Below are 25,346 nucleotides of genomic sequence, written 5' to 3'. Positions count from 1 at the left end.
AGATTAAATACTTTTCTAGTATAAAGGTGATTGGAAAATCATTTCTACGTTATTCACAATGCATATGTAATGCTATTTTAGAGTGCTGTTAATGAAGATGACATATTAGGATTTTATTTAAGGCTTTACATAGCTTTAGATTACACACCTAGTGATAGTGAAGATTGATTTTACAGCTTTTCAAGAGGATTTGTTTAAAAAAAAATAAAAGTCCACATTTCTAGTTGAATTTTATTTTTTGGTGGAAAAAAAAATCTTAGTGGGCTACTTCAAAAGTTATCCTTGGTGGCCTTATATTAATTTTCTGATTGGTGGGCCAATTTAAAGAATTTGTAGAAAACATGATTAAAGAATAAAGGAGTAAGGGTTTTATAAGGCTCTACTTGGAACTGTCGTTACTCTTGCCTACTGTAGGATGACCTGTAAATGTTTTTATCAAAGGAATTGTATGAATATTTACTCTATATGCTGAAAATTATTATTGGCTTTACTGTTTACATGAAATGCTAAGCAAAGCAGGAAAAAATTGAAGAAAGAACTCAAGATTTCCCTCAAAGAAGACTTTCATAAAAAAATTAGAATTGGCCTGTTCTGAGTCTAATGACAGAGGATGCCCAAGGCATAAGGAAAAGTTCTTCTCTATTGTATGATCCAGTTCTATGTTTATCCAGAAATGTTAAAGCAATAAAGACAAAAATATGTTTTCATACTATAATTACTAATGACATGTTTTAAGCGCCAGCACCTTGTCAAACTTGGCATTGTCCCTTATGCTGGATGAATGCAGCTTATTTCTTGGATGCATTTCATGTGCTTCTTTTTGGAAATAATATTAATATTCCCCAAAGAATTTGGAAAATGGATTTTGTATGATGATTAGGAAAAAACATAAGCATCAGGATACAGATTTTCCAAAGGACTTTTGTTTTTGGTGTAAGTATGAATCAGGCATAAGGTTTTAAATGCATGCTCTTAAAAACTTGTAGAATCATCTATGAAAGAAACTACAACAGCAACAACAGTAGTAACAAAATTGGCCATATCTTCTAAGGACATTGGGGTTTAAACCTGAACAGTGCAGGATATTAATGGGCCTTCTAAAAAAGTAACTTTTTCAAGCTTAATGAGCCATCTTGTGTTGGAAATGAGAGAGATGATATCTTGTCCATCTTTTAATTTTTTTAAAAATAATTTATTATTGAAGTTTTCTTGCATCCTGCTAAAATCTATTCTCTCTCTCTATTTCTCCAGTTAAGATCATAAGTAGTAAACAAGGATGTTAAAATGAGTACTCATAGAAAACATAGGATAAATTTATGTGAAGTTTTTACATGATTTTTGTTTTGTTTAAGAGCGAAGAATTTGTAACACTTCGGATGACCTTGTATGATTGCTAATTGCTATGTCAATATAAAATAAGTAGAAACTGACTTACCAAACTGACATTGCCTATATTTCTCTATATTATCATTGCCAGTTATTAGTTCCAACAGAAGGTTGGGAGCTTCTATTTTTAATTGAAATAATTATATTTAATGTAATAATTAAAGAATGTCTCATATAGATCTAAACTTCTCACTACAAAATATAAATATATGAAAAATTCATAAGTATAATATGTGTGTGTATATAATCTCAATCATTCTTACCTATTTCTTCATTTCCTAATTTTTCATTTTTCTATTTAGAATGAAAATGCTTAGAAATTGAAAAAAAATTGAATGAAGCTCCTTCTCTTTTGATCTCATATAATGATCTGAAATTCAATCTTAAAATTGCGAAGATATATCACTACATATCATAAATATATTAAATGGTAATAAGGGAAATCTTAATGTCAATAAATTTGACAAGTTGATGCAATGCACTTTTTTTTTTATGGCTGCACTTGCAGCATATGGAATTTCCCAGACAAGGAACTGAATCAGCCACAGCTGCAACCAATGCTGCATCTACAGCAATGCCAGATCCTTTAACACACTGCAGTGGGCCGACAATTAAACCTACATCTCCACAGAGACCGGCACCATTGTAGTTAGATTCTTAACCCAATGCACTGTAGCAGCAACTGCACACATTTTTTAAAAATACAACTTACAAAAACTGATACAGGATGAAAGGTGAAATCAGAATAGTTAAATATCTATGATAAATATTGAATTCATTATCAAAAAGCTTTCTACAGAGAACTACAGGCTTTCCCTGATGAACTGTGGAGGACATTTAAGGAATATATAATATCAATTTTACACAATCTTTTTCAAAAAATGGAGAAGGGAACACTTTTCAACTTGTTTTATGAGGCCAGTGGAATTCTCATATCAAAACATGACAAAGATTTTGAAAATTTAGGACTATCTGCCAAAACAGCAGAATGTAGGAGTCAATTATAATACTAAGTAAAATCTAATTTTTCTAAAAATGTACTTCTACGACCCATGACATGATTAAAATTATTTTAAAAATCCGCTGACATTTTATTATTCAATATGGAAACATTTAGTAAAGAAGAAAAATGAGAATTTTGATAAACCTTTATGAAAATATAAATTCTTTGTAGTCTTAGTTCTGCTGCTTTAAATGAGCATTGAGCATTTGTAGCTCTCTAACCTTAGGAAAAAAGTACAGGACATATATATAAGCCAATCACCATACAATGTCATTATTTTTATATTTTAAAGTGTGTAATCAGAAGCTTCCTATCTAGAAGTTATTGCAGATCAACTTGACAATTGAGAGAATAACTTCCACTTTGAAATATGTGAAAAGCCTTTCTAACAGGACAGGACCATTTCGTGTAGTTAAGGAGGGCAAAAGAAAGATATATACCTAGATGTTGGATTTCTGGGTCTTATGATAGTTCTATTTTTAGTTTTTGAGAAACCTCTATACTGTTTTCCATAGTAGCTGTACCACTTTATATTCCCATCAACAGTGCACAACACTGTTTTCGCCGTCTTTACCAATACTTATAATTTCTTGTTTTTTGATGATAGCCATACTAACAAGTGTGAAGGTGATATCTCGTCCTGGTTTTGATTTGCATTTCCCTGATGATTAGTAATGTCGAACACCTTTTCATATCTTGTAGAAAATGTGTATATCTTCTTTGGGAAAATGTCTGTTGAGTTCCTCTACGCATTTTGCATCATATTTTTCTCTTGCTATTGAGTTGTATGAATTCTTTTTTTTTTTAATCTTTTTTAGGGCTGCACCCATAGCATATGGAGGTTCCCAGGCTAGGGGTCGAATCAGAGCTATAGCTATTGGCCTGTGCCATAGCCACAGCAACACCAAATCCGAACCTTGTCTACGACCTACACCACAGCTCACGGCAATGCCAGGCAGTAAGGTCAGGGGTTGAACTTGCATCCTCATGGACAGTAGTCAGATTCTTTTCTGTTGAGCCACAGCGGGAACTCCAAGATGTATGAATTCTTTATCAGTTTTGGATATTATCCAATATGTAGTTAGCAAATGTTTTTTCCTGTTGTGTATGTTGCCTTTTAATTTTGTTGACGGTTTCCTTTGCAGTCTAGAAGGTTTTCAGTTCAGTTTGATGTATTGTCTATTTGTTTATTTGGAGTATATTTTAAACAGAACATTAACTAGGATATTCTTATGGGTATTCTCTAGGCCTATATATTTGTGAGGTGGTGATTATTTTGATCATGGTGAACTGATTCACCAATAAATGATGAAATTGACATTATAGCATTTTCTGTAATGTAGAGGAACTACCTGATAATATTTTAGAAAGATTTGCTTCCAATTAACCATTATTTTTACTCTTTTGGAATTAGGCAAACATTAAAAATCTGACTGTGTACTTTCACGACAATTTTTGTCAATGACAAGTAGAAGATGTATTTGGTTTTTAATTTGTCAGTCAATGTGTATGTGTATGTGTGTGTGTGTCATTAGCTCACATGTATATACTTATTTGTTTTGGCAATTTTAACTATCTTTAACTAACCTAATGATACTTGAGACAGTGACATTAAAAATCAGCTCAAATACCCTATGTATTAACTTCTAGCCTGGAAGGGTAACTGAACAGCTTGTTAAGTGTCAGAGTGTATTTATACTGATTTAAACTTCCAAGATTACAAATAATTTTACAAATAGATGCATGTTAATTTTAACTTCACAAAGAGAATTCCATATTAATTTTACATTCTAATGGGTAGTAACTGAAAGCAAATAGATTTTAAATTGTTTCCATATGCTTCTCCTCTGATCAAAATTCTCCAGTGTTTACAGAGAAAGTTTAAAATTCTCTACAAAATTTTTAAGTTTGCTACCATATTCCAGCCCCACACTTGTGAATAATTTTAATCTTCTTGTCCTTAAAACATTTAGAAAAAATATATATACACATATAAAAACATACATATATGTTTTATCATTATATATAGCATTATAGCTGATGCTGTTCCTATTGTGTCTGAATTACATCCAGAACATATTTACCCTTCAAATTATTCTTTTATGATTTAAAGAAAAATTCCCTGATTACTACAACCCACATTGATCTAATATTACTCAAACCTCTCTGATTATATCTTTTACTTAATGGTATACTGGAATTATGACAAATATGATCCATTTCTAATTAAAATGTACTTCAATGTTTTATAATAATACAGCATACACAAAATAACGTGCAATATATGTGTAACATGTAAAAAGATTTAAAAAGCATTCATGGGAGTTTCCATGTTGGAGCAGTGGAAAAAAATCCGACTAGGAATCATGAGGTTGTGTGTTCGATCCCTGGCCTCGCTCAGTGGGTTAAGGATCCAGTGTTGCTGTGAGCTGTGGTGTAGGTTCCAGACTCGGCTCAGATCTGGCATTGCTGTGGCTGTGGCGAAGGCCAGCCACTGTAGCTCTGATTCGACCCCTAGCCTGGGAACCTCCATATGTCGAGGGTACGGCCCTAAAATGACAAAAGACAAAACAAAACAAACAAACAAACAAAAAAGAACAAAAAAACCAAGAGGAGTTCCCGTCGTGGCTCAGTGCTTAAGGAATCTGACTAGGAACCATGAGGTTGCTGGTTCCATCCCTGGCCTCCTCCTGTGGCTTAAGAATCCCGTGTTGCAGTGAGCTGTGGTGTAGGTGGCCGACAAGGCTCGGATCCTGTGTTGCTGTGGCTGTGGCATAGGCCAGTGGCTACAACTCCCATTAGACTCCTAGCCTGGGAACCTCCATATGCTGCAGGTGCAGCCCTAGAAAAGAAGAAAAAAGAAAAAAAAAAATCACTCATGTATCCACACATTAATTTAAAGAAAAAAAAATCATTGCAATTATCTTTAAAATCCTTTAGGAAACTATCTCCAATTGTACCAAGAAGTAATTACCCTGAAATTTTGTGTTTTCCATTCCCTTTCGTCATTCTGTAGCCCCCTATCTTTCTTTTCTTGTTCCCAGTCTTAGAGGAAAAACATTTGGTGTTTCACCATTAAGAATGATTTTAACTCTAGATTTTTGTAAATAGTTTTAATCAGGTTGAAGAAATTCACTTATACCCTAATTTTGCTGTAATTTTTTATCAATAAAGAATGTGTTGGCTTTAGTTAAATGTTTTTTCTGTGTCTATTGAAATGTAATGTAGTTTTCCTTTTATTTTTGTTAATAGAGTGAATTATATTAAGTTTTGGCTACAAAATCAAAGTTGCATTCTTATCAACTTTATTGAGATATAATTTATAAACAATGATATGTAGTTCCTTTATGTGAACAGTTCAATGAGTTTTTCAAATGTATTACTGCCTTGTAATTACAACCAGAATCAAATTTTAGAGTATTTCTATTATCTCTAAAGTTCCTTCTTGTGTCTTTGCAGTTATCCCTCCAACAGTTAACCTTTGCCAGTGCAATGCAATCTCTAGTCTGATTATTGTTATTATAGATTCGTTTTACCTGTCCTGAAAATTCATGTAAAGAGAACCATACAATTTGTACTCTTTTGTATTTTGTTTCTTTCAGTACACATAACATTTTGGAAGCTGTTTTTGTTATTTATTGTTACCATATATAATTTTATTATATGGTTATACCATAATTTGCTTATCATTTTACCTGCTGACAACATTTTGTGTTGTTTCCATTTAAGGGTAATAATTGTTGAAATTGTTATGTACATTTGATGTTGAAGACTTTGCATGGATATATATTTTTATTTTTTCTTGGAGAAACACTTAAGAGTGGAATTTCTAGTTTGTATGTGATTTGTATATTAAGTAAATGTTAATTTTATAATAAACTGTTTTTTAATGGTTATATTTAATATTTTTACCAGCAACTTATGAAAGTTTTAGTTGTTTTACATCTACACTGGTTATTGTCAATCATTTTAATTCTAGATATTCTACTGAGCATGTAGAAGAATCATGTCATGATTTTAATTTGGATTTCTCTGATATCTAAGAATGTTGAGGGTTTTAATACCTACTTATTGGCTCTCTCTCTCTCTATATATATACATATATATATAATTTTTGGATTATATGTTTAAATGTTTTATTTGTCATTGGACAGTTTGTCTCATTATTTAGTAGAAATGTTTTTCATGTATTATGATTACATTCCTTTTATCAGACATTTCTATTGTATTTTCTCCCAGTCTGTGGATTGCATTTTCATTATTTCAGTGTGTTTTGAAACACATTTTCAATTAATTCCAAATTATCATTTTTTCTTGTGATTTATGTACTCAAAAATGTTATCCTACCACAAGATAAAAAAAGAATTTCTCCTATTTACTTCTATATATTTATTTTTGTCACTTATCAAATTCCATTTGGTTAAAATTTGTATTGACTGAATAAATAGTCTATAAATTCACTGAAGATATATTAGCCATCTGGCTTTTCTTCGTTTTAGATTTAATTGATTTCCTTTTCTCTGATACTGTGTTCCATTTTTTTCATTTTTGGTATGTCATGACCTCTTGTATTGTCTCTGGAACATTGTGAATATTACATTGTATGGATTCTGTTATTATCCCCCAATGATGATTATTTTATTTCTTTTAGTAAGTGTTTTTCTTGGCTCTTCTCGATCTTTAAATGTTGTTTCTTGCAGAGTGAAGCAAATCTAATCCTAGTTCAGATCTCTTTTCTCCTTGAACCTGTTCCACACATATGTATTTAAGGGGTCAGTTAGAGATATGGGCAGAAATTTGGAATATTACCCTCTTTGGCTCTTTCCCATTAATAATTCTCCTACTATCTTTGTAGTTCATGGCTTCCTTGCTTCATTTTTCAGTTTTCCCAGGCCAGAAAAAAAAAAAAAACTATAGTTTTTTGCACATGTGCCCCTTGCTCCCAGTAGGCATATCTTGCAGACCATACTTAAGACTGCAAATTGTAACTGTATAAGCACCTATATTCCACTCTATAAGAGAGTATGCCCTCCTAACCATAGTCTTTTTGCTTCTGTCCATCCTGCATGGCAAGTAAATAGTTCCTTTTTGCATTATATCTATGTTTTTATAATGTTTTCTGCTTTGGGAGTCATCTGAGTCTTACTAGTGATAATCTGATTATTTTTGAATTCTTTTTAAAACCGGTAGATATTATGATCTGTTACTACTTCCAATAACCCATCTGAAAACAATTGAAAAATTGCATAGAGAATTATATTATCTGGATACTTACATCTTTAAATTTTTAAACCATTCTTCAATTAGTAAGTTCTTCAATAAAATGTTAAATAAAAGTGGATACAGTGAACATTCTTGTTCTACATCATACTATTGGATATAATGCTTACTATATTTTTTAAAAATAACTTTTTAAAGATTAAGAAAGATCCTGAAATTCTTAGTTTGCTATTTTTAAATATTTATTTATTTATTTATAATTTTTTTTTTGCCATGCCCACAGCATGCAGAAGTTCCTAGGCCAGGGATCACACCAGCACCATAGCAGTGACCCAAGCTACAGCAGTGATAATACCAGATCTTTAACCACTGGCCACTAGGAAACTCCAGTTTGCTATTTTTGTAATATCATGAGTGTATATTGAGCTTCACCAGATTTTTATATTAATGTTTGGTGATATGATTTTTATTTTTGTTCATATTGCAGAGTATACTGTTTGGATATCTAATTCTATCTTTGCATTCACCATATAAAGTTTAGTATTCCTTTATATGTAACCAGTATTAATTTGTTATTAGCTTATATATGAATTTTGCATGTAAATGTATAAGTGAGATTTGCCTGTAATTATTTTCTTTGTTAGGTTTTGCTAGCTTCACAAAAATGAGTGGAGGAATTTATGTCTTTTATGTGTGCTGGTAGTTCGTGAAATTGAAATTGCTTAATCTTTGACTCTTTGGCCATTGCTGTTTGTTTTATGTTTGGTAGTTTATTTATTCATTCATTTATTAGTTATAACTGAAAATGTACCCTTTGACCAGCATCTTCCTATTTTCCTCACCCCGTGTCATTCTTCTTTCTGTTTCTATGAATTTGTCTTTTTTTTTTATGATTTCATATACATAATCATACAATATTTTCTTTGGCTTATTTCACTTAGCATAATGGTCTCTAGCTTTATCCACATTGTTGTTTTAAACGGAAGGATATTTTTTTCCTTCTCATGGATAAATCACATTCTGTTGTGTATATACATGCCACATTTTGTTTATCCATTCATCTGTCAGTAGACATTTAAATAGTTTCCATACTTTGGCTTTGGTGAATAGTGCTGCAGTGAACATGGGGATGCAGATATCTCTTTGAAATAGTGATTTAACTTTGTTTGTTTCAATCCCAGAAGTGGGATTGGTGGATAATATAGTAGCTTTATTTTTAATTTTTTAAAGAAACCTCCATACTGTTTTCCATACTTGCTGTACCAGTTTGCATTTCCATCAACAGTGTACCAGGAGTCTCTTTTCTCTACATTCTTACCAATAGTTATTATCTCTTTTCTTTTGATAATGCCCATTCTAACAGATGTGAAGTGACATTTCATTGTGGTTTTGATTTGCATTTCCCTGATGGCCTCAATAAAGCTTGAAGGAAAAAAAAAAAAGTTATATATTATTGTGGGCTTTTTTGCCAGGCCCACAGCTGTGGAAAATATAAATGAAACAGACATTGCATCTGCTCTTAGGGGGTTACCTTTATATGTTTGCTGTCCTAGAATAAATTTTAAGGTAGTTGAGCATTAGAACATAAAGAAATTATTTATAAATATTTCCAATGAAAGAATAAACCTTGAAAATAGAGTAAATGAATTTTTCCTGAAGATAAGTTGCATTTTCTTTTTCTTTTTGTATGGATTCATCCAACTTTTACAGGGTCAGAAAGTCCAATGGATGTAGAACCAATCCATGATGAGGTACTTTCACCACTGAGATAGAAGTGTAATCATTCTCTCTTCTCTTATGGAATTATACTAGATAACTATAGATTGGGGTGACTAGAGTGGGAGATATTACTTAAGACGCAATATGGTACTAAAGAAGAAAAGATGCGTAGGTAATTTCTTTTTCTGCGGCTTTGTCAGATTTGCGATTACACTGACTATCTTGTCCTCAGCTGTAACATTTTCTTCTGTGGGTGTGAATTTTCATCATTTTATTATGGACCAATCATCCTCTTATTTAGAAATAGATGGAATATTTCTTTATTTTTCTTAAAGTTATCCTGAGGACTGAACAGTTTTGTAATTATAAAATTACCTGGTATTATTTAAATCTTCATTGTCAATTTTACGGTGATTGTAATTCCACTTATTGATCCTTCTGAATTGGTTTGTCTGGTATAAGGTAAGTACACGTATATTTATATAAGCATTTTCATTTTTCCTTGTTTTCCACAAAACACATTTTTAATGAGGATAGATATCTTTATTAGTTCTCCCTTTCCATTCCTTTAATTTTCCAGTTGCCATTCTTTTTCATTTTCCATGTTAAATTATATGAATAATTAAAGTTGGACTTTTAATTTTCTTTTCTGGGCATGATTCCATTGTTTTATTTTATGAATATTCTTAGTGGTAAATATGGGGAAAATATCCCTAGAGTCTGAAAATTAAAATCAGACAAATCCTATTTATCTTGTGCTCTAATCAAGCCTCAAACTCTAGCAATTTGCTCCCTCATACTAGCAGCCTGTGTTATACTAGAGGTACTATATATTTGCTCTCTTTTTTAACTTTGATGACTCTGTGTTTTGACAGATAACCAAACTGTGAATTTATGTTTTCAGCAAATGATGTACTCTTGTAGGAGCCACTCAAAAATTGACAGGTGTTGTATCACATGATAATTTCTACCTAAAGTATAAACACAGTGTAACTGTTCAAGTAAAATCTAACCATTTGATTCTATACAAACCCATTCAAAACACTGTGAAGTATTCCAAAAGCAATATTGTCCCATTTGAAGTCACCAAAATGTATAAAAACTACTGTTTGAGTATTAAGATTGACATTCACTCCTTGTATTTATTGATCACAGTTGAAGTAAATTGAAATTTTGCAAAAAGGCTATAAAATTATCTCTGTAATATCTGTACACGAAAAGCAGTACAGGCCTCCAGTGAAATACTGAATACCACTGGATACATGGGGAGAATAAAATTTCATTTAAATTTGAAACAATTATAAATATATGGAACATTTTCAGGGATAATAAACAGGTGACTTGAGTGACTAATCATACATAAAATATAACTTTAAAAAATATTTAGCAAAAATAATATACTGCAGTCGTAGCTGCAAGCTTCTTCAATCATATCGAATGAAGTTAAACATCACCATCTTTTTTTTTTCTAAGACTTTATTTTAAACTTAAACATAAGCTTCAGCTGACTGAACTTAAACATCAGCATCATTTTTTTCTTCTAAGACTTTATTTTCCAACAGATTTTTTTTTTTCCATTCTTGATGTTGCACATTCTATGAGTTTGGACAAATGTATGATAGGTATCTACCATTATAGCCTTATACAGAACAGTTTCTCTGCCCTAAAAATCCTAAGTGCTCTGCCTAGTTATCCCTCCTTCCCTCCTATACCCTGGCAACCACTGATTTGTATTATTTACATAGTTTTGACTTTTCCAGAATATCATATACTTGGAATCATACAGAATGTAGCCTTTTTTTTAGTACTAAACATCCATTGTTTGGATGTACCACCATTTATTTATGCATTCACCTACTGAAGGACATCTTGGTTTGTCCAAGTTTTGGCAGTTATTAATAAAACTAAAGTGAACATTCTTGTGCAGGGTTTTGTGTTCACATAAATTTTCAACTCCTTTGGGCAAATAAATACCAAAGAAGTACAATTGCTGTATTACATGACAAGAATATGTTGAGCTTTGTAAGAAACAGCCAAACTGTTTTCCAAAGTAGCTGAGGCATTTTGCATTCCTACCAGCAATGAATGCGTTTCTGTTGTTTCACATCCTCACCAAAATTTGATATTTTCAGTGTCTGGATTTTTGCCATTCTAGCAAGTGAATTGCAGTGCTTTGTCATTGTTGTTTTAATTAGCATTTTCCTGACAACATATGATGTGGAAATTCTTTTCTTATGCTTATTTGCCATCTTTGTATCTTCTTTGGTAAGATGTCTGCTAAAGTCTTTGACTCATTTTTTTAATCAGATTTTTTTCTTGTTGAATTTTAAGAGCTCTTTGTATAGTTTGGATAACAGTCCTTTAACAGAAGTGTCTTTTCTTGGAGTTCCCATCGTGGTGCAGTGGTTAATGAATCTGACTAGGAACCATGAGGTTGCGGGTTCGATCCCTGGCCTTGCTCAGTGGGTTAAGGATCTGGCATTGCTGTGAGCTGTGGTGTAGGTTGCAGACGCGGCTTGGATCCCGCGTTGCTGTGGCTCTGGCATAGGCCGGTGGCTACAGCTCCGATTAGACCCCTAGCCTGGGAATCTCCATGTGCCACAGGAGCGGCCCTAGAAAAGGCAAAAAGACAAAAAAAAAAGAAGTATCTTTTCCAAGTATTTTCTTCCAGTATGTGGCTTGTATTTCATTCTCTTCACAGTGTCTTTTGCAGAGCTGAAAATTTTAATTTCAATCATCAGAGTCTCAATTTTAAGTAGAAGCACAAGGAAAGTTCAAATTAGAAAGTTCAAATTCAAATGTTCAGTATAATTAAATATATTATTGCTTTATTTCTCTGTGTTATTTGAGAGTATATTCCTAGAGTAAACCCTCAATTACCTAAACACTATTTCTAAAATTAAATGATTTTTTTTAACTTTTGGAAAAAGGTTAAAGGCATAAAATTAGCTGATATAGTATATTTATATTTTAAAATAAACTTTGTTTTAATTTGTGTATGATAAAATGCACCCATTTTAATTAAACAGTTTAATCATATATATATATATATATAAACTGTTTAATTACCATCTTGATCAATATCTAGATAATGTCCACCATCCCCAAAGGCTTCACCTCATACCTTAACTATCTCTCTGTTCTCATTTCCCCACCCTCTTCTACCCTAGACAGCCATTCATCTGATTTCTAAGACTATAGAAACTACATAGTTTTACTTATTCTAGCTAGTTACATAAGTGAAATTGTAATGTTGTGATTTGTGTGTCCCTGCTTTCAGTTAGCATGATGTTTTGAAGATTCATACATGTTTTTCATGCATTCAAATTCCAGCTAAAATTACCTCATCAGGGAGACTTTTACTGAGTTTACGGGCTAGATGAATATCTCTTACTAAAGGTCACCTCTCATCCTGCATCCTGCATTTTCTCCATCCCGTTTTTTGACCTTTATTCAATTATTAATGCATTTGCTTAATGTCAGTGTCTTTATATAGATTTCTTTATAAGGGGAGATGCCATGTTCATTTCATTCATTGCTGTATTCATAGCACCTAATAAAGTACTAAAGTATTTTAGGTTCTTAACAACTTGTTATTGACTTAACTGTGATGGAAATGAGTATTTGCAATTGAGTATATCAGAGATCTGGACAGAGAGAACAAAGAACAAGAAAAAGAAGCAAGACTGGGAAATAGGGAGAGGAATGCAGAGAGACCAGGACTTATGGAGGTGGAGAAAAAAATATTCTCCTGCCCTAAAAAAATTCATACTAATTTGTTAATACACTCAAAGAATATAGTCCAAAGCAACTACATCAAAGCAGCCCAAAAATCCTTTTCCTAATAAAGGTAAACAAATAGGATATTTAAAAAACAATAATATAGGATTTTAATATTAGAATATTATGAAATAATTATTCATGCTCTGAATAAAACACAAACATTATCCTATTTTGAACACTAAAAACTAGAATGGACCAGCACATTGGCTATTTTTGACCTATGGCTCTAATAAGCATTTTTACCTTGAGAAGCGTCTAAGTTTTTACTCTGCTACTTTTAACTATGTGATCTAGGATAGTTATTTAAACTTATTCTGGCCTCAGTTTCTTGATTTGTATTATATTTATTTCATAGCATTGTTATGAGGATTAGATGAAGTCACACATTATCATTAAGTCCACACCATAGGGATTTTCACATACATATTTGGAAACTTAAGGCCATTATCATTGTTATTGTATTTTTGTAATGTTCTTATTCTGTCATCAGCACTGTCATTATCACTAGAAGAACATTTGACTAAGGGTGAGGAAATTGAGTTATTTCTCAATATTGGAAAGGAGAATCTTTGGGCAAATGGATTAATATCAAATTCAATGATATGCTCTCAAAAAATGGCATAGTGGTATTAACCTTGTCAACAGGAAAGGGTTCTTGTGAGACCCAAATGAGTAAATGAATGTGAAGGCAGTTTGAACATTGTGAGTTACCAGTGTTAAGATTCTACCCTAATGTGGAAGCACTGATTTGAAGCAAAGCTCTGGTGAGGACAAATTTATACATTTAATTCCTTTATGCAAAAGTTTTGTTCAATGGCTCAGAAAGGTGTTACCTCCAGGGGACTAGCCAGTGCTTGTATATTTTTTCTAGACTATGGAGCAAAGGTGATAATTAAAAAATGCATGATTTGTTCAGCCAGTCACACAACCATTTTAGGCAAAAACTACTTTCTAATTAGAGGCCTGAAAGTATTTAGTCTCTGTGGCTTTAGTGTGCTAATTTGATCACCTGCATTATTTTATGTGAATTTTCTTGTGTTGTCTTGTGTTGTCATCTCTACCCATTCCCCATGTTTGTCAGTCCACCTCTGGCCTGTGACCACTGCTTTGTCACCCTCCTGACTGATACTTTTGAAAATGTGTCAACAATTACTGTGTTTTACATTTTAACATACTACTCTACATTGCATAACATTTAGACTGCCTTTACATAGAGTTTTTTCTTGCGGAAAATAAAAAAAGTTTGGTTTAGTTAAGATTGCACAGAATTTAGTAAGTTTCACACAGAACCTCTTCATTTATGTATTCATTAGAGACAATGTAATGCAATATAGACTTTGATGTCAAGGAAACTTGGATTTGAGTGCTAACTATGTCACTGAATGGTTTTTTTGACCTTAAGGAAATTATCTATGCTTTTTAAGCTTCTGATCCTTTTTCTGTAGTATGGAGATAACACTAGCCACTTTATACATGGATATTGTGGAAATAAATGATACACAAATGTTAGTGTGTATAAGAACAAAAACTACTGAGAGATCAAGAGAATCAGATTCCAGTTCATCCTTACTCCAAGTTACATAAGTACAGGAAGGTATGGGGCCTAATATTACTCCCCTTCCCACCACTGTCCTCATTTACTTGTAGAGCAATTCAGTGTAATCAAAACGGGGATTGTCTGTTTAGTTCTGGGGATAAGGGAAGGACCTATCACTTTACAGAGCACAGATGAATCCACAGTGCAGGAAGATATGTGTTAACTGCTATGCATACAAGTTATCTGAATGTAAACCAGTCAGCTGGACTGCTTGATCTATGTAAATTAATTTTCATATAGAGATTATTTGGGCATGTGCGGTCTTGGAGTTTGAATCTGAAATTTAGAAGATATTGGCAACTTACTCTCTCTGAATGGAAGGAGTCTAATCATTTTTAGAGCTGTACCCTGTTGTGACAAGACCCTCCTGCTCGTTGTAGTTAGGCAAATGTTAGAAAAATTCCTGTCTATTGTGAGGGGAGCAGTGAAAAGAAATCCATTCTGTAGTTTGGCAGTTGGTCAGGTCTATAGATACTTTTGGAGGGTACTATATTTGGAACTTCATATATAGTGATGCTCTTACCTCATTTTCCAAAAGGCTTCTGAGAGTAATTGTATCAGTATCCACTCCATTTATACTTAGGAATGTGCCAGGGTCTATGCTAAATATGTTTCATGAATTGTATGATTTATAAACTCATAAGGCTTTATTATACCATTTTTATAGAAGTATAAACTAAGGCTCAGATGAGCTCAATAATTTACCCAAGATTCACATGGTAAAAAACTGGTGGAGCCAATTTTTTTTTTTTTTTTTAGGGCCACACCTGTGGCATATGGACATTTCCAGGCTATGGGTCAGATCGGAGCTGCAGCTGCTGGCCTACATCATAGCCACAGTAACACCAGATCAGAGCCACATCTGCAACCTACTCCATAGCTCACAGCAACACCAGATCCATAACCCACTGAGTGAGGCCAGGGATAGAACCCTCATCCTTATGTATACTAGTCAGGTTTGTAACCCACTGAGCTACAATGGGAACTCCTGGTGGAGCCAAAATTTAAACTCAAACATGCTTACATAAGATTCCTTTCTCTTGTGCATGGCTGGCAGGGAAGGAGTCAAGGTGATGTAAAAGGAAAAGTCATCATAAGGAAAGACAAAAATAGTCTGACTAGGTATAAAACAAATAAGCTACAAAGATACATTGTACAGAATAGAGAAAATAGCAAATATTTTATAATACCTTTAAATGGAGTATAACCTATGAAAATATTGAATCACCATGTTGTACACCTGAAATTAATATAATATCATAAATCAACTATACATTGGTTTAAAAATGTGGACTGGGATTAACATCAGGACTTAACTGTTTCTGGACACATTTTAAGTGGTAATTTAAATATGTTCTGGAATATTTATATACCAGAATATGATACCAAGTATTTATATATTGATATGGAACAATATGCAAACTATACTTTTCAAGAAAAGAATACAAGATTTTGTTTCATGTTGAAATTTCTATAAAGCAATATTTGTGTACCATAGAATATTTCCGGAAGTTCATACATGAAATTGATCTGGTTACTTGCGTGTAGCAGTACTGAACGGATAGTAGTGATGGGATAGGAGGCACTTACTTTTCTCAGATTATTTTTCATACTTAAAATGGTTCAATTTAAAGTAGTTTATCAAAGAAAAATGTTTATCCAGGTCTTTTGCCCATTTTTCAATTGGGTTGTTGGCTTTTTTTGCTGTTGATTTGTATAAATTGCTTGTATATTCTAGAGATTAAGCCCTTGTCAGTTGCATCATTTGAAACAATTTTCTCCCATTCTGTAAGTTGTCTTTTTGTTTTCTTTTTGGTTTCCTTTGCTTTGCAAAGCCTTGTCAGTTTGATTAGGTCCCATTGGTTTATTTTTGATTTTATTTCGGTTGTTTTGGGAGACTGACCTGAGAAAACATTCATAAGATTGATGTCAGAGAATATTTTACCCATGTTCTCTTCCAGGAGTTTGATGGTGTCTTGTCTTATAATAAAGGAAGATGTGCAGATGGCCAACAAGCACATGAAAAAATGCTCAACATCACTGATTATTAGAGAAATTCAAGTCAAAACTACCATGAGACACCACCTCACACCAGTCAGAATGGCCACCATTAATAAGTCCACAAATAACAAATGCTATAGGGGGTATGGAGGAAAGGAACCCTCCTGCATTGTTGGTGGAAATGTAAGTTGGTAGAACCACTATGGAGAACGGTATGGAGCCACCTTAGAAATCTATCCATAGAACTACCATATGACCCAGCAATCCCACTCTTGGGCATGTATCCAGACAAAACTTTCCTTAAAAAAGACACATGCACCTACATGTTCATTGCAGCACTTTTCACAATAGCCAAGACATGGAAACAACCCAAATGTCCATCGATAGATGATTGGATTAGGAAGATGTGGTATATATACACAATAGAATACTACTCAGCCAAAAAAAGAGAACAAAATAATGCCATTTTCAGCAACATGGATGGAACTAGAGACTCTCATACTGAGTGAAGTAAGTCAGAAAGAGAAAGAGAAACACCATATGATATCACTGATATCTGGAATCTAATATAAAGCACAAAAAGAACCTTTCCACAGAAAATAAAATCATGAACTTGCAGAATAGACATGTGATTGTCAAGGGGGAGAGGGAGGGAGATGGATGGATTGGGAGCTTGGGGTTAATAAATGCAAACTATTGCCTTTGGAATGGACTAGCAATGAAATCCTGCTGTGTAGCACTGGGAACTATGTCTAGTCACTTGTGATGGAGCATGATAATGTGAGAAAAAGAATGTATACATGTATGTGTAACTGGGTCACCATTCTGTACAGTAGAAAAAAAATGTATTCAGGAAATAACAATTAAAAAATATAAAAAAATAGTTTAGCAAAGAAACTTACATTTGAAGATTGAGAGAGCACTTTAAATATTATCTGAAAGTGGTCTACATGTTTTCAAAAAACTTTGTGTTTTATGCCTGAAAGAAGATTAGTAATATAGGTACAGGCAATATTGATTTATGCATAACACTATCTCCTTAGTGTTCCAGATAATCTCCTGGTTTATTCCATCTTTGTCAGCAAAAAGTATGATTAGTATTTAGTGAAGGTATTATTTTTCATTCACATTTACAATTTAGGAATTGGAAATGTGAATTCTTTAAAAAAAGGAAAGGACAGAGCATTTACCTATTTTACTTAAGCAATTTACACTTTCAAAATGGTGAAGAGGCCAGATTGATAACATTGAACTGGCACATCAAAATAATTAAGCTTTAATCTCTGATTCAAAAACTTCAATTTAAGGGTCAAGAAAGCTTTTTCTCTTTAATCAGTCTGAGATGATTAGTAACTTTGTGGAATGATCGTTTTCCAAGTACAGCAATGTAGTGTTGTTATAAAATAGGTGGAAAAGATTAAGGAGTTTAATTTACTTGGCATGTTATAACTATGTTTATTAAAACACTAAGAAGTACAGCAAAATTTATTATTTGTTAATATTACTTTTGCCTCAATGGGGGTTATATTGAGAAAGCAATATGCTAGACATAAAGGCAACTGCCAAGTTGTATTTTTTAAAAAAATATTTTTCTACTTTCTTGTAAAATAACCCCCTGGGTACTTAAAATGAAATCTATTTCTTTGTTGGAATGTAATTCCTCCCCCTCCCTCAATAAGCTTTCCATCTCTGGTTTATTGTTGCAATGTTGTTCAAATAAAAAGACAGGTTCAGAATACTGATATATTAATCAGCATGCCTGTTACCACAAGAAATAGGATAAAGGGGGCTGTGTATTATTTCTCAACAAAGGTTTTGTTTACATAGTGTCATATGTGGAATCTTCCTTCTGGTTTCATCATGAAATTAATTGAATTCAGTAAATATATGCAAAAGCTGTATTAAATGCAGAAAATCCATGTCAAATAAAAATAGAATATAAGCTTTTATAAAGAGATCAGTGATTTTTAACTTATTAGGTCCTAAAACTGCCTGTTTTAGTAGTCAGAGAGTCTTTTTCAGAATCAGTAGCTAATCTTGGACTTCCAAGAATGAAAGGTGATGGAAAGTGGGTTTCGGGAGGGTTGAAATGTGCAAAATAAATACTAAGAAAATATAGGCAGTTTTCTAAGCATTTATCATGACAGTGGTATATTATTTAATAGTGCCTTATGATGGAAAACATCATTGCTATGATAAAAATGGTATATTTAGAAAAGACAAGAATATATTTATCAGGGCCTGAATAATATTTGTTACGGTTTTCTGAGAGTTTAAAGAAAAGAATGTACTAAAAATGATGATGAAGATGTATGCTGTGCTTCCAAACAACAGCTTGTCTTACTAATCTGCTCTTGAGATCTATGTCCTTTGTAGTAGGATCTGCAATGTTTTTGCCATAGTGAGAAGTTTATGTCATGTACAAAGTCTATGTACTTTTTGTGGACTAATTACTGTGTGTGAGAACTTTCTGAACTCCCTACCCATAGATTCATGGACTACTTTACAGACTGCAAAGAACCATGCAGCACATAAGACTAAGATATGGTTATATAAGGAATGTTGCTTAAATTGTCTATTTGCTTTACTTATAAGATTCATAAATAATTGTGATTTGGAATCTAACAGATCCAGAAAAAAGCTTTAAACAAACAAAAAAATGGTTTCTTTATCTTCACAATTATGAAGATGTCAGAAGGATTATATAAATATCACTAAAGTCACATCATAATAAGATCAATTTACTATAAACCATCTCTCAGCTTAACTTAATATAATTCCTATGAATACATTTATAAAATGTAAATACTGCATAGCTTATATATAGAAGTTATAAATATATATAAGTGTGTGTATGTATGTATACATACTTTCTGAGGGATAACCATTTTCCCTTTTTAATTTTCTTGATTACTCCAATATCTCTATATAATATAGTTATATTACTATTTCTCTCAAATATAAACATCTAAATAATAATAAAAATATTATTATGATATTTCTATAGCAGTTTTCCTGCTCTCCAGTTCTATAATTGCTAATGGTTAATAATTTAAGTAGTACATTTTAAAATCCCCCTATTAATTTTTATTGACATATTTTAAATGTATGTAAAATAAGATTCACTCATTATGTTACTGAACTCAAGTTTGGCTGCTCACCATTTGAAAATCAATACTCCAGAGAAGTGCAGATAGCAATAGAATGTTTGTGTTATTCAGGAGGCAGGCAACCTGGGGAGAAGGGGGACTTCTGTCCTGTCCCAGAACCAACTCTGAAGATTCTCCTGGGCCACGAAAGTTCTTAAAGGGAAAAAGTGAAGTAATCTCAGTTAATTATTGAGTTAGGGGGGCAGATTCTTTGCTGTCTCCCACAGTGTGCAGGCTTGTTGACTTAATGTGACCTTTAAATGCTATCTTGTTCACACCACCTGCTTGCAAGATTACTGAAGCAGGAACTGGGGAAAAGATCTAGTCATCTGTCAATTACTTATTTAATCTAATAAAAGAATCAATGATTAGGCAAGGCATTGTGTGATCAAAAGATTTGATCACTTGGGTGGGAGGTTAGTTAAGCATGAGGGCATCTGGTGTAAAGGTTAGTTAAAATACAGCTTTGCTAAAGTAATGAGATGAAAGGGGCCTCCTACAGAGAGCCTCTTCCTGCAGAGCATTGCCTGCAAAGAGCTACCTACAAATCCCCACTGTGAGAAATCATTCCATGTCTATTGGATTATGAGCAAAGGTCCCTCTTCTGTAACTTCATGCTAACATAGGGTGCCATATTCTTAGTGTGGAAGATGTTGACATGGGTCTATAGGATGTCTGTCTTGAAAATTTTAGTTAGCTGCTCATATATATGGACAGAATAAGCCACAATTATTTTGATGCCCACAAAAGTGCAGATTATTATAAGCAGTAGTATTAATCCTTTTCTCTTGAGTCTGGTTCTTGGAATTGTGCTAGCCATAGATTCAGTACTGTTCAAGACAGAACACTTTATGTCATAGTCTGCTATAGTCTGGTCACCACACAGTTAGCTTTTTCCCTCTGGTGACAGTTATAGTATCAGTAAAGCAACTCAGGAATGTATATCACACCAAAAGATTCTGTGACTGCATTGTCCTAATCACTAGTTATTTTGAGCCTACTCTTTTATGACTGAGAGGAGGCTTGAAAGACTTCAGCTTTTCTATAAACAAGAGACAGGGGACAGGAAGGAGCCTTTGTACTTGGGAAGGCCACGCAATATTCTACTTGGTTTCAGTTCTGTTATACAGTACTCCTTGAGTTTTGACTAATGCATGGATTGTATAACTACCACAGTGAGCAAGGTATGGGGCAATTCCATCACCCAGAATATTCCCCAGTGCCGCCCTTATTAATCAACCCCTTTCTTCATCCCTAAAACCTGGCATCTACCGTCTGATTTCATTCTCTATAATTTTGCCTTTTCCAGTATTCATATAAATGAAATCAGGAAGCACATAACTTTTGAGCATGGCATCATTCATTTATTATAATGCCTTTGAAATATGTTATGTATTGTTGCTTATATAAGTAATCTGTTCCTTCTTATTGCTGAGTAATATTGTATTGTATGAATTTAGCAAACTTTGTTTATCCTTTCACCAGCTGAAGGGTATTTTTTTTTTCCAGTTTTTAGAGTGGAGGAGTAAAACTACTGTGGACTTTCATGTATAGGATTTTTATAACCATAAGTTTTGTTTCTCTTGGGTAAATACCTAGGAGGTAGATTATTGGGTTATATGGTAAGTATGAGTTTAATTTTATAAGAAAATGCCATATTCTTGGCTCTACTGTTTTTACATTGCTACCAGCAACATATGAAATTTACGGTTCCTCTACAAACTTGCCAGCACATGTGGCTTCATCAAGTTGTTGTTGTGGTTGTTGTTTGCTGATTGAATAATGTGCAGTGGTTTTAATTCGCATTATCCCTAATGACTAATGATATTGAATAGTTTTACATACACCATTTTGCCACTGGTGTATCTTCTTTGGTGAAGTGTCTTTTCAAATATTCTTATTTTTTAATTCTTATTTTTGAGGATTTTTTTTTTTTTGGCCACCCCAAGACACGTGAAGTTCCCAGGCTAGGGACCAGATCCTCAGATGCAAGCCATAGCAGCACTAATAAGGATGAATAACCACTCTTTTAAAAATTTTTTTAACCATTCACTTTTTTTTTTTTTTGCCATGCCCATGGCATGCAGAAATTCCCAGGCCAGATATGAAACTCATTCCACGGCGGCAACCCAACCACTGCAGTGACAATGCCAGATACTTAACCCAGTGTGCCACAAGGGAACTCCCTTAACCACTCTTTAATAAGGAATTAGTGAAACTCCTTGGTGAAGTTTGGCAAATGAATCATCTCTGGGTGGGAAGACTTTCCTAAACTTTCCTGTTAATCTAATAATTTTTTTTTCTTTCTTTTTAGGGCCACACCTGTGGCATATGGAAGTTCCCAGGCTAGGGGTCAAATCAGAGCTGTAGCTGCCAGCCTAGACCATAGCCACAGGAATGCCAGGTCCTAGCTGTCTGTGGCCTACACCACAGCTCACGGCGAAGCTGGATCCTTAACCCGCTGAGTGAGGCCAGGGATTGAACCTGTGTCCTCATGGATACTAGATGGGTTTATTACCACTGAGCCATGATGGGAACTCCTATATTAATTTTTTTTCTGTGTCTCTCATTTTTCAAGTTTCCTACCTGTCAGACTTGTATATTGATTGTGTTCATTCTTCCTATCAGGATTTCTATAACTAATTGCACAAATGTTTAATATTATTTCTAGTTATCATTTCTTAATGTTCTCATTTAAAGTAACAAATTTGCTTTTTAATTATCTCAAAATATTTGCAATGATATGGAATGAAGCAGTGACATTAATCAGACTACTTAGAGCAGAAAGTTAACTTAGAGCCAATTGATAAACTTGGAGCTTGCATCAATAATCATTATTGTGGATGGTTTTCCTTTAAATAATTTTAATATTTAAAAAGAGTTAATTTTTCTGCCAAGTTACCTGTCTTCAATTAGACAATAGTTTAAGGACAGGGAGAGCTCACTTCAATCCATAGACTCCTATATTTTCAGAACTGAGAGTACAATGGTATAGCTCTAGCTCAGCCTCTCTCTCACACACTAAAAATCCTGGAGTTAATGATATGTTGATAAATTTAATAAGTGGAAGAACTATTACAAAGTTTCTCTTTCTCATACCCATTGTTTTCCTAAAACTTCTATTTTCTTAACCTCCTTTAGAATACCACCGATACCAAAACAGTCCATATACTTTTAGTCTCACCTGTCCTTTGCTATATTCTGTGTTGATGTACAAATGCCGGATCTATTAACTATTCAAGGGAAGCTGACTAAATTCAGGTGCATATCATATCACATGCAGTAAATTAGTATATAAAATGCCGACTTACATTTACATAAAATATTCCTGATCCAGTGGTTTTCTGAAGAGCATTAGAATCTGTGTCACGTTTACATGTTTTAGGCTTTATGAATATGTTATTTGCAAATGTTTGAGCAATAAGATAATAAAATTATGAAATACCTTCTGTCAGAATCCTCAAAGCACTATGTATATATAATAATTACAACATTATAAAATTATAATAAGCAATCACCCACTAAGATAAATTTAGGGAGAAAAAGTTTAGAATAGTGTTATATAAATGTAAAGAGGATTAATTGTAAATTCAAAAAAAGACTGCAAACATGATTAAATGCAAAGACAAACACAAATCAAGCTGAACACATTTGTCTTTGGGAAAGAAATTATAAAAATGTTTGGCAGTAAAATGAAACTACTTATAAGTCATTTCAAAATAATAATACACCCTGGATGATTTTATTGGTTTTATAACTTTAAAGCTGTGACCCACTGCCTTATGTGTGCTTTCTTGTAAAGTTATAATGTAATTATGAACTGACCAAATATTAAAGAGCTGCTGTGAATCTGCTTCTGCCTCCTATGTTACTTTTGATGTTTAAAACTCTTCTAATAGATAATTGCATGCACTATCAATAGAAAAAGATTAAATACCATGGTGCAGTGAAGTGAAACAGAGATTGGTTTTTCTCCCTGTTAAGATATTATTGGATTGTTGTAAAATTAATATTTGTACCAAAGGAAAATAATTTTTTCCTTTAAATATACACAGCAATAATAGAATAGACAAAATTTTTCCTGGAGGTGAAAGGGTATTTTGAAACCATTAGAAATGGTTGTATATTGCATCTTTCCTTCTACTCTAAATATCCCTTTACCTCAACCCCAGCTCTGCTCTTATTTTATGAAAACAATATACAGTGCTCCAGGGGAAAAAAATAGGTTTCTCAACTGCAGAAACTTACTGGGAAATTTTTTTGTACCTCTGTTTCTATTTAGACGTGTGTGTGTGTGTGTGTGTGTGTGTGTGTGTTTGTGTGCTTAGTATTTGAGTTATTGATTAAAGAAAGAACATCTGAGGTCTGGTTAACTTAGTGAGCTCATTACTATATTACTATCATTCACAACCTGTAGAAATCTGCTTATGGTTCTTCAGTGTCTTTGTCCCACGCATTCTTCTACTTTCTAGCATCCCTTTCCAGTATGCCACATTTGCCATATCCCATTTAGGCCACTCTTTAGTTTTCCCCTGGGAAATATTCTCTCCATGTTATAAAATTACACTGTCATCCTAGATTTTCCTTTTCATCTCTAAAATTCTTATTCCTTAAGGCAAATTTCAGTTTTTGAAAATTAAAATTCTTACTAAACTCACACTGAAATGTGACTGTGAATAATGACTATATTCTCATGTTTAGGAATAGTAATCTAATACAAGTCTACTTATATATTCAAACAAATATATATTATATGATGAAATTTCAGGCAAGATGTGTATGGCTGGTAAATTTGGCTCCTGATAAGATTCTACACACTAAAAAAAAAAAAAAAAAGATTCTACACATTGATAACTAGGCCGTGAATGTGTTAATATGTCTAAAAAAACTTTGTAGATGTATTTAAATTTACCAATCAGTTGAGTTTAAAACAGGATTATTATCCAATATTAGCCAGCAGCAGGGGCCCAGTATAATCACAGGATCCATTAAAAGCACAAGGCAGGGTTAAAAGGGAATTTCGATAAATTCAAAGCACGAGAAGAACTCAGTGCTCATTTATTTGCTTGAATTTAAAGAGAATAATGTATTAAGAGAATAGTGACTTCAGTTGTACAAGCACAAGAAACTGAGTTCTGTCAACGACTTTGGAAGAGGCTAATATTGTGCCCCCAAAGCAAATCACTGCCCTGGCAGATATCCTAATATCTTCAATATTACCATGTCATTCATCCATTACAAAATATTGCTTATTATTTTTTAATATGATGGAATGGCTGAAAGACAGTTTTTTTCATAAAACAGGGATGAATAAATTGTTCTGAGACTTCAGAAAAGTGAATTATTGCTTAAAATTGGAATATGTTGCAAGACTTCTTGGAGTAATTGGCATCTAGGCTGAGTTGACTCAAATTTCACCATTTTATTTTGAGAAGCAATTGAAAATGTTAACTTCTATATCATTGACTCATTGAAGATCAGTTTTATT

This window comes from Phacochoerus africanus, chromosome 9, assembly GCF_016906955.1.
Source record: "Phacochoerus africanus isolate WHEZ1 chromosome 9, ROS_Pafr_v1, whole genome shotgun sequence".
Lineage (NCBI taxonomy): Eukaryota > Metazoa > Chordata > Mammalia > Artiodactyla > Suidae > Phacochoerus > Phacochoerus africanus.
The sequence above is the reverse complement of the archived record's forward strand: the minus strand, read 5'-3'. Positions refer to the sequence as shown.